Below are 9,354 nucleotides of genomic sequence, written 5' to 3'. Positions count from 1 at the left end.
AGGGATACACTGAGGGTCAGTACTGAGTGGAAGACGTAATGAATTGATGAACAGTGGGCAGGGTCTGATGGAGCGGTACACTGTGATATAAACCGGTGGAGAGTAATAGATGTGTAGTAAAGCTGCGGTGACGTGTGGAGGTGCAATGGCGATGGAGCAATTCCGACAGTGACAGGCAAAATAGAGGGATGCAATAATCGAATACTAGTACATCGAAGGTTAGCAATAATGGAAGGGCGCTGTGTGGTGTCGCAATGCTGGTGCGATACACTCGGATTGCCACGGAAGAAGGGCACACTGCTGCAGTAAGGAAAGGGGGGACACTGCTCTGGCAGCTCGTACAGCACTCTCACCACACTCAGTATGAAGTTTCCCCTCAATTTGCCAGTTCCTCAATCCACCAGTTTTCTCCTCAGTGTGTCTGCCCATCAGTTCCAACCGTGGTATAACACTTATTTCACACTGTACCACACAATATCGTTCAATCGTTACTACTTCTCAATGAGTTATGGGATTATTACCGCTATCAGTGTGTCTGGCGATTAGCAGCACCCATCTCTGTTTCACCCCGTCAGGAAGAAAACTCTTTTGATCACTGAACCTGCACTACATGCAAGTCTAATCAGCTTTTCTGCATTTCATCTCTGCTGTCGTCTATCATGTGTCGCATCAGTACTCCCGGGTCATGTGACCGAAGAAATGGAAAAAGCGGATTACTGGCTGCTGATAACTAGTCGCTTTGGGCAAGACGGCTCACGTTATCCGTGGTTAACAGCTCATCTCGGAGATGGAGAACTGATCTCCGCTGCTTTCCGATTATATCTACCCATGGGGTAAAGTTTCGGGCGGAAGCCCCGAGGTAAAGTATGGACCTGCAGTTCCCAAGGCAGTCCTACGTTAAGTGCACCGCTGAATTGCAATTCCTGCGACGCCGATGGTGCAAAACGGCATCGTCCTTAGCTGTTCCTCTTTGGTTTCACCAGCTGCGTGGAGAGGGAGAGACTGCTGCATGGGCAAGAGCCTGCTCTGCATATCATGCTGTCCTGGCTCGGGTATCACGTAGACAGCTAAGAGACAATGTCCACGGTCGACCCTGACTAGCTGAGGGCCTCAGTTTAGTGTTAAATAGATGTTCTAATGCGCAGCGCGAATCCTTGCTGCGGAAAAACCTGTCCCGCGCTTCTTCTCTAAATAGGTAAATATAAGTAAATGAATTTTATAAATGGTAGGACACTGAGGAGTGCGGAGGAACAAAGGGATCTGGGAGTTCAGATACATAATTCTCTGAAAGTGCCGTCACAGGTAGACGGGGTTGTAAAGAAGCCTTTTAGCATCCTGACATTCATAAACCAAAGTACTGAGTATAGGAGTTGGGATGTTATGGGGAGGTTGTACAAGACATTGGTGAGTCCAAATTTGAAATATTGTGTGCAGTTCTGGTCACCTAATTACAGGAAGGATATCGGTAAGATTGAAAGAGTGCAAAGGAGATTTACTAGGATGTTGCCGGGTCTCCAGGAGTTCAGTTACAGGGAAATATTAAACAGGTTAGGACTTTATTTCTTGGAGCGTAGAGGAATGAGGGGAGATTTGATAGAGGTTTACAAAATTATGAAGGGCATGCACAGAGTAAATAGAAGTAGGATCTCTCCACTTGGATTAGGAGAAATAAATACGAGAGGACATGGCTTTGGGGTAAAATGGGAAAGATTTTGGTTGGAATATTAGCGGGGGATGCATGGGAAAGAAATTGCTCTGTATCCCATGCTGCCCTGGCTTGGGTATCACGTAGACAGATAGGACACAATGTCCCCTGTCGATCCTGACTAGCTAAGGGCCTCAGGTTAGTGTTAAATAGATGGGTTGCTGCGCAGACCGTCTCCTTGCTGCCGAAAGACCTGTCCCGCGCATCGGTACTAGAACTGCAGTTAATAAGCCTCTCAACACCACACGAAAATGTATCATCCCTTTAGTGCCACGGCTGAGAGTTTTACTTCCGGTGTACGTCAAGACGGAATCCCTCAGTTTGTATTTTGGGCACGCTGCTCTGGATTTCTAGAATCTGCATGATCTTTACGCACATGACGGAAAGTCACGCTATGAGGCATTAATGTTAGAAATATAGGTTCCTAAGTTTGTCACTAACATATTGAGAAAGTAAGGAGGCATGGGATCCAAGGGGACTTTGCTTTGTGGATCCAGAATTGGCTTTCCCACAGAAGGCAAGGAATGGTTGGAGACGGATCATATTCTGTATGGAGGTCGGTGACCAGTGGTGTGCCTCAGGGATCTGTTCTGGGTCCCCTTCTCTTCGTGATTCTCTCCATAGTTTACGAAAAGCTGCTACGCAGGTTGACTCTGAGGTTAAGAAGGCATACGGTGCATTGGTCTTCAGCAACCCTGGATTGATTTTAAGAGCAGAGAAGCAATGTTACACTTTTATAGGGCTCTGGTCTGATCCCACTTGGAGTACTATGCTCCGTTCTGGTCACCTCATTAGAGGAAGGATATGGAAACTATAGAAAGTGCGCAGAGGAGGTTTACAAGTATATTGCCCGGATTGGGCAGCATGCCCTATGAGACTAGGTTGAATGAATTTGGCCTTTTCTCCTTGAAGGGACGGAGAAAGGGACGGAGAAGGTGACCTGATAGAGTTGTATAAGATGAGATGATGAAATGTATTTACTGTGTGGATAGTCAGAGGCCTTTTCCCAAGGCTAAAATGACGAACACGAGAGGGAACAGTTTTAAGGTGCTTGGAAGTAGCTTCAGAAGAGATGTCAGTGGTAATTTTTTTTACGCACAGTGTTCTGAGTGCGAATCGTGGGCTGCCGGCGATGGTGATGGAGCCGGACACGATAGGGTATTTTAAGAGACTCCTGGAAGGTACATGGAGCTTAGGAAAATAGAGTGCGATGGGTAACTCTAGGTATTTGCTAAAGTAAGTAGATCTTCGACACATCACTGTGGGCCAAAGGGCATGTAATATGCTGGCGTTTTCTATGTTTTTCTATGTTTCTACCTGTTAAGTGCTTCAAATAGCGTACATCTCTAACAACCTCTGACAACCAATTCCAACTCTTGGCCTTCACGTGTGGCTTAGCTACCAGGATCGAGGAAGCTGTTTATATTAACAAGAGCGGGGGCAAAGGCAGACTATGGCCCCTCAAACCTAGTTTCTTCGGGCCAGTGGAGCTCGTAAGCTTTGGACAACATCCCGCTAAGGAGAAGCAGAACTCTGATTTTAAGCCTCCGCCGCCTAGCGGCCATACCCACCCATGGGAAATGCTTCGGGAGTAAACCCCGAGGAAGAAATCTGGAGCCGGGGTCCCTAGGGATGTTTGATGTTCTTAACATCTTCATTCTGGCAACCTTTGCGAAGACACTGCTGTATCAGCTCTTGCCCTTCCCTTGGACTACACCAGTGATGTGGAGAGGCGTAATTTGCATGGCCAACAGCCGCTTCTTCAAATCTTCCCGCCCAGGAATGCGCCCTGGAGATACCGTAGTCCACCAGAGATTTAAACCCATGATCCCATGGGATTAAAGGCTGTTACTAATACTACTTTACATTTAAGTTTAAAATGATTGCCGTGATACGCAGTGGCGTCGTCCCTAACGTAGTTAGATTCTGAGATAAAGATGAACGTTACCTCCATATGTCATAAGCACTTTGGAACACACTGAGGGGTAGTACTGATGAGAAGAGCAGTGAGTGGAGGTAGTGATGTCCAGTTACATTGAGGTGTCTTGCTCATGGAATGATACGTTTTGGAGTAAGGAGAGTTGGTACGAATGGAAGGACATGTTTAGCGGTACTAATACAGTAATCGACAATGTGGGGGCACCAACAGGGTGGTACTGTGCTTTACTGATTGAGATGGGGCACTGAAGGACAGTGCAGGTGGACTGACTCGCCATGGGTGAGTGTTCCAGGGTGACATACCGAGGATAGCATTCATGGTGTGCAAGCTATGACGTAGTAGTGCTGGTGAATCAGAACAGGAATGGCGTACAATGTGACTGGCGTATTTTATGAAATTTGTTTTGCGCAACAGTATCGTGCAATAAATGATAAGCTAAAACTGCATTAGAACTTTCAAACAAGTAGTGCAACTAAAGAAATCTCCCCGGTTTCATCGTCCATTCAGGTGGAGGAGGCCCCATAGCTCAGGGGTTAGAGCACTGGTCTTGTAAACCAGGGGCCGTGAGTTCGAATCTCACTGGGGCCTCAACATTTTCAGGGGTTAGCATGCCGCCATTACAGCTCGGCGTGTCCGGAATGGCAGTTCAATTCCAGCGTCGTCTGCGTGGAGTCTGCCTATTTTCCTCGTTAGTGTCAGGGTTTCCTCCCGCAATCCCAAGACGTGCAGGCGAATAGGCTAACATCATTGGTTATTGTCCTGTGTTAAGTATTTAAAGTTGTCATACCCGGCGGTGGTTTTGGGGATAAGCTTCCGCAATGCATTAAATGTTCCCAGTGGCCTCAGCTTGACAATGAACTTTGTGTCCTAGCTGTCCACGTGATACCCAAGCCGGGGGCAGCATGGTATGGAGTGCAATTTCTTGGCCATGCAGCAGTGTCTCCCACTCCACGCAGCTGGTGAACCCAAAGAGGAACAGTTAAGGCCGATACCGTTTTGCACCAGGGTCGTCGCGGGAGTTGCCATTCAGCGGTGCACTCTGCGTAGGACTGCCTTTGGGAATGCAGCTCCGAACTATTCTCCGGGTTCCCTCCCGAAGCCTTCCCCATGAGTAGGTATAGTCGCAAATCAGCCGATTGTATTACTGTTACTGTACTTCCAGCACCATAACTCTCCACCATTAGTACCATTCAGTGTGTACACTTTGTCGGTAGCAGCTCTCGACGTGTCTCTACAGCACTGGTACACCTGAGTGGGTATCTCCATCAGTACCAACCCTCCCTCACTCCATCCATACCATCCCTGTTTGTCACTCCAACACTGCTACCCCTCTCTGTTTCTCAAGTATTGCTTCCCGTCAGTGTCAGCTTGTGCGCTATCAGTGTCCGAACCAAAGTGCGGAGGAACAGACAGACTCCAATGCCGAGACACCGACTCGTGTTCATTCATAATAATTCCAACAGAACAACAGTGACTCCGCCGAGCGAGTGACACCGCGAAACGAAACATTGTCAAAACCAGGACCCGGCGATTCCAGCTAATCGGACGTCCGCTTCAATGCTGCAAGTGACACGAAATCCCCCAGCCTATCAAAATAAACGTACCAAGTTTAAACAGAAAGTACCAGAGGACCACTTTACAAAAAAGCGAGACCCTCGTGAGAAAACAAAAACACACACACAAACAAGGGTCTCTAAATAATTACGGTCTCTTGTTAAACAAGAATTAACGAATTGAAGAGCACTAAAATCCTTAAAGCCCAACGCTCCACGTACAAGCTCGAAGGGCTTATTACACGTTAGTGTGTTCTGCAACGGTACTCTCTTTCATTCCCTTGAAGCATCGGTATTCCATCACAGAGAGTCACCTGATCCATTCCAAACCTTGGGTGCATCACCCAATTCATAGCTACAACAGAAATTATCCGTCCAACAATATTGAATGCGTCATTTGATCATTACTGTCCGTCAACATGTCGCTTCACTATTACTAACTCTCTGTGTCTGTTACTATTTCACCAGCCCTGCATTTCACTGTTTCATCCCGGTTCCAACAGCCATCTGTGATTCTCTCATTTTGCACCAGGGTGTAACACTGCATGTCTACCACAACACGGCGTGTCGCTTCAACAGTTCTCTCGCACGGTTAGCCAATCCATCAAGTCTATTCGCTGTCTCTCACTCTACCAGTACTAATTGTCATTATATCATTCCATGTACATCACTGCATCTGTCCCACCTCCGCATTTCACACCGCCAGGATGAGCCGCGGGTGTATCACTCTGCTATTTCTAACGCTGTGTATAATTCCATCAGCTCTAAACCTAAATGCGTCACTCGAACGGGATGACGACTCTCCGTGTCTCTTTATTATTCCTACCGTCGGTCTATCAGTAATACCCCTCGTGGCGTTTGTTCATTATCACTACCCCACAGGATGACACTTTATCAATATTCGCTCTCTCTTTCTCTCTCTCCATCTTTACCGACCCTACAAATGTCACTCCATCAGACCACCACTCACAGTTTCTCTTCATCATTGCTGCTCCTCAATGCGCTACCCTTCATCGTGACTCTTCATTATTACCTCCCGTCACTGTGTCAATCCAGTAGTATCACCCCTCACTCCCCCTCCATTATTAGCCCGCAGGTTCTCAGTCCATGAGAGTTATTCTCCACTTTGCCTCCCGGTTATTATTGTCCGTCGGTGGCTTCTCCAATCAGACGTGCACATTAGTCTATCATTCCATCACTACCCAGCACGATAATGTCACTCGTCTGTACCAGCGCGCATTCAAATAGACTATGGTTGAGGTCATTTGTCAATTATACCATCCATCTGTGACTTACTTCCGTAGCGCTACACCACGGTGTATAACGCCATGACACTACCATCGGTGTTTTATTCTATCAAGCAGACATTTACAGTCTATTACTCCATCACTGCAAAGAAATACTATCACCCGCATCCAGCGCTTCCGCCGGCAGCTCGTACAGCACTCGCATCACTCTCTGAATGAAGTTCCCCCTCATTTCCCTCTTGAATCTTTCAACCGTCACCCTTAACCCATGGTCTACATCACCAGGAGTACCTTCGTCAGTACTAAAACTCACCGACTTACTCTAACAGAACTATACCCCACCGTATCATCACAACTATATTACGAATCTGTGACTCGCTCCATTATTATTACATCGCCTGTGTTACTCTATCTTTGTATGACACAGCGTGTCACGCCATCAGTACCACTACAACTGTGTCACTCATCAGAGCTCACTTTCTTTCACGTCACAAGGTGTCGCTGCATTAATTTTCAACTTAGTATCAAAACTCACATATCATGTTCGCAGGAGGAAACAAAGCGTGGCACTCCATTACTTCTAACCTTAAGTGCATAATTCTCTCACTACCACCCCGCGGCGTTTCTTCACTTATCGATAGTACCACTCACCGTGATACTCCACCATCAATACGGTTCACTGTAGCACTCCATCAGGACCAGTCCCCAGAGCGTCTCGTTAGAACTACTAGCCCCTCAGTCTGTCACTCCGTCAGAATTGTCCCTCTCTCTGTCTTCGATCATTCCAACCCGTTCGTGTGTACTCCATTAATATTACCCAGCATTCTCTCGCCGCAGTTGTGTTACCCCTGGTGTTAGACACCATCAGAATCAGAATCAGGTTTATTATCACCGGTATGTGCCGTGAAATTTGTTAGCTTAGCAGCAGCAGTACGATTCAATGCATAATTTAGAAGAAAAAAAGGAACATAAAATAATAAATACATAAATAAATAAATTTACGGAATACATATATTGAACAGATTAAAATCGTGCAAAAAAACCCCCAAATAATTGCATATTAAAGCATTAAGATAGCGTTCACGGGTGTCAATGTTCATTCAGGAATCGGATGGCAGAGGGGAAGAAGATGTTTCTGAATCGCTGAGTGTGAGCCTTCAGGGTTCTGTATCTACTGCCTGATGGTAACAGTGAGAAAAGGACATGCCCTGGGTGCTGGAGGTCCTTAATAATGGACACTGCCTTTCTATAACACCGCTCCCTGAAGATGTCCTGGGTACTTTGTAGATTACTACTCAAGAAGGAGCTGACTAAATTTACATCCCGCTGGAATGTGATTTAACTTTGCAATTTATCACCCCATCGTCCATCTACAGCACTACAGTGCATCCTTCGTCAGTATTATCCTCTGATGTGTCAGGTGATCAATAATACTCCTCAATTTGCCTCTACATCATAACTATCGGCCCGTGGCTCAGGCCATCCGTAGTACACCTCCCTGTATCACTTCAGTTGTACCGCTTGCTTGTGTATTCTTCCAGTTGTACTCACAGTGAAAGTTAGTAACGATGGATCGACACTGTAAGGTGCGGTGCTGTTGTACGAGGAGCTCCAGTGGAGTCACCCGTAGAGGGGAGTGTATAATGCAGCATCACAATGTGGCAACGCCGAAATTGAGTGATTCGATTCGATGTAGTAGGATAGTGAGGAGTAGCTCTGATGAAGTGCCAACTGTGGAGGAATACTGTTAGTGTGAAGGAATGAGCGTTAGTACTGATAGATTAGCACACTAAAGGTTAATAATAGTGAAGGGTCACAGGAAAGAGTGCTACTTATGGAATAACACACTGAGAGGTCGTAGAGATTATGACGCAGTCGGTCATCAGCAATGAAGTAATTGGCATTCTCCTAAAACAGGGGCTCTCGACCTTTTTTTAAGCTATGGACCGAGGAGAACGATTAATACTCAGTTGTACAACATGATTGAAGCGATACTTGAGATGTACTTCTGTTGTTGTGAGACACAACTTGGTGGTATTGGTGGAGTGAAAAGAAATTTCCGGAGTACTGATGGAGTGACGCACCGTGGCGTAGTTGTGGCTGAGTTTTATATTCTGTGCTGTCGTACAAGTGGGGGAAAGCACAAGTGAGCGGTACAACTGAAGTGATAAAGCGATGTGTATGACGGATGGTGTGAATCAGGGGCCGATAATAATGATGTAGAGGCTAAATGAGGAGCATTATTGATCACATGACACATCAGAGGATAATACTGATGGAGGGGTGCGCTGCAGATGGACGATGGGGTGACAAATTGTAACGTTCGACCACATGACAGAGGGCTGTGAATTTAGTCAGCTCCATCTTGGGTACTAGCCTACAAACTACCCAGGACATCTTCAAGGAGCGGTGTCCCAGAAAGGCAGCATCTGTTATTAAGGCCCTCCAGCACTCAGGGATGCCCTTTTCTCACTGTTACCATCAGGTAGGAGGTACAGAAGCCTGAAGGCTCACACTCAGTGATTCAGGAACAGCTTCTTCCCCTCTACCATCCGATTCCTGAATGGACATTGAAAACATGAACACCACCTCACTTTTTTAATATGCAATTATTTTGTTTTTTTTTTCAACGATTTTAATCTATCACATATATGTATACTGTAATCTTATTTATTTATTTACTTATTTAATATTTTATGTTTCTTTTTCTTCCTCTAAATTATGCATTGAATAGTACTGCTGCTGCTAAGCTAACAAATTTCACGGCACATAAAGGTGATAATAAACCCGATTCTGATTCTGATGGTGTCTAACACGAGGGGTAACACGAATGCGGCTAAAGAATGCTGGGTAATATTAATGGAGTACACACGAACGGGTAGGAATGATCGAAGACAGAGTTAGGGACAA

General features: G+C 46.0%; 1 non-coding gene across 1 annotated transcript; it reads left to right on the top strand.

The window, feature by feature from the left end:
- Positions 1-4,159: 4,159 nt before the first annotated feature.
- On the top strand, positions 4,160-4,232 carry trnat-ugu (transfer RNA threonine (anticodon UGU)). The gene has a single exon. It is a non-coding gene; the product is annotated as a tRNA-Thr (tRNA).
- The last annotated feature ends 5,122 nt before the right edge of the window (positions 4,233-9,354 follow it).

The sequence above is a fragment of the Mobula hypostoma genome, chromosome 31, assembly GCF_963921235.1.
Source record: "Mobula hypostoma chromosome 31, sMobHyp1.1, whole genome shotgun sequence".
Taxonomy (NCBI): Eukaryota; Metazoa; Chordata; class Chondrichthyes; order Myliobatiformes; family Myliobatidae; genus Mobula; species Mobula hypostoma.
This window is presented reverse-complemented; position numbering and strand designations above follow the sequence as displayed.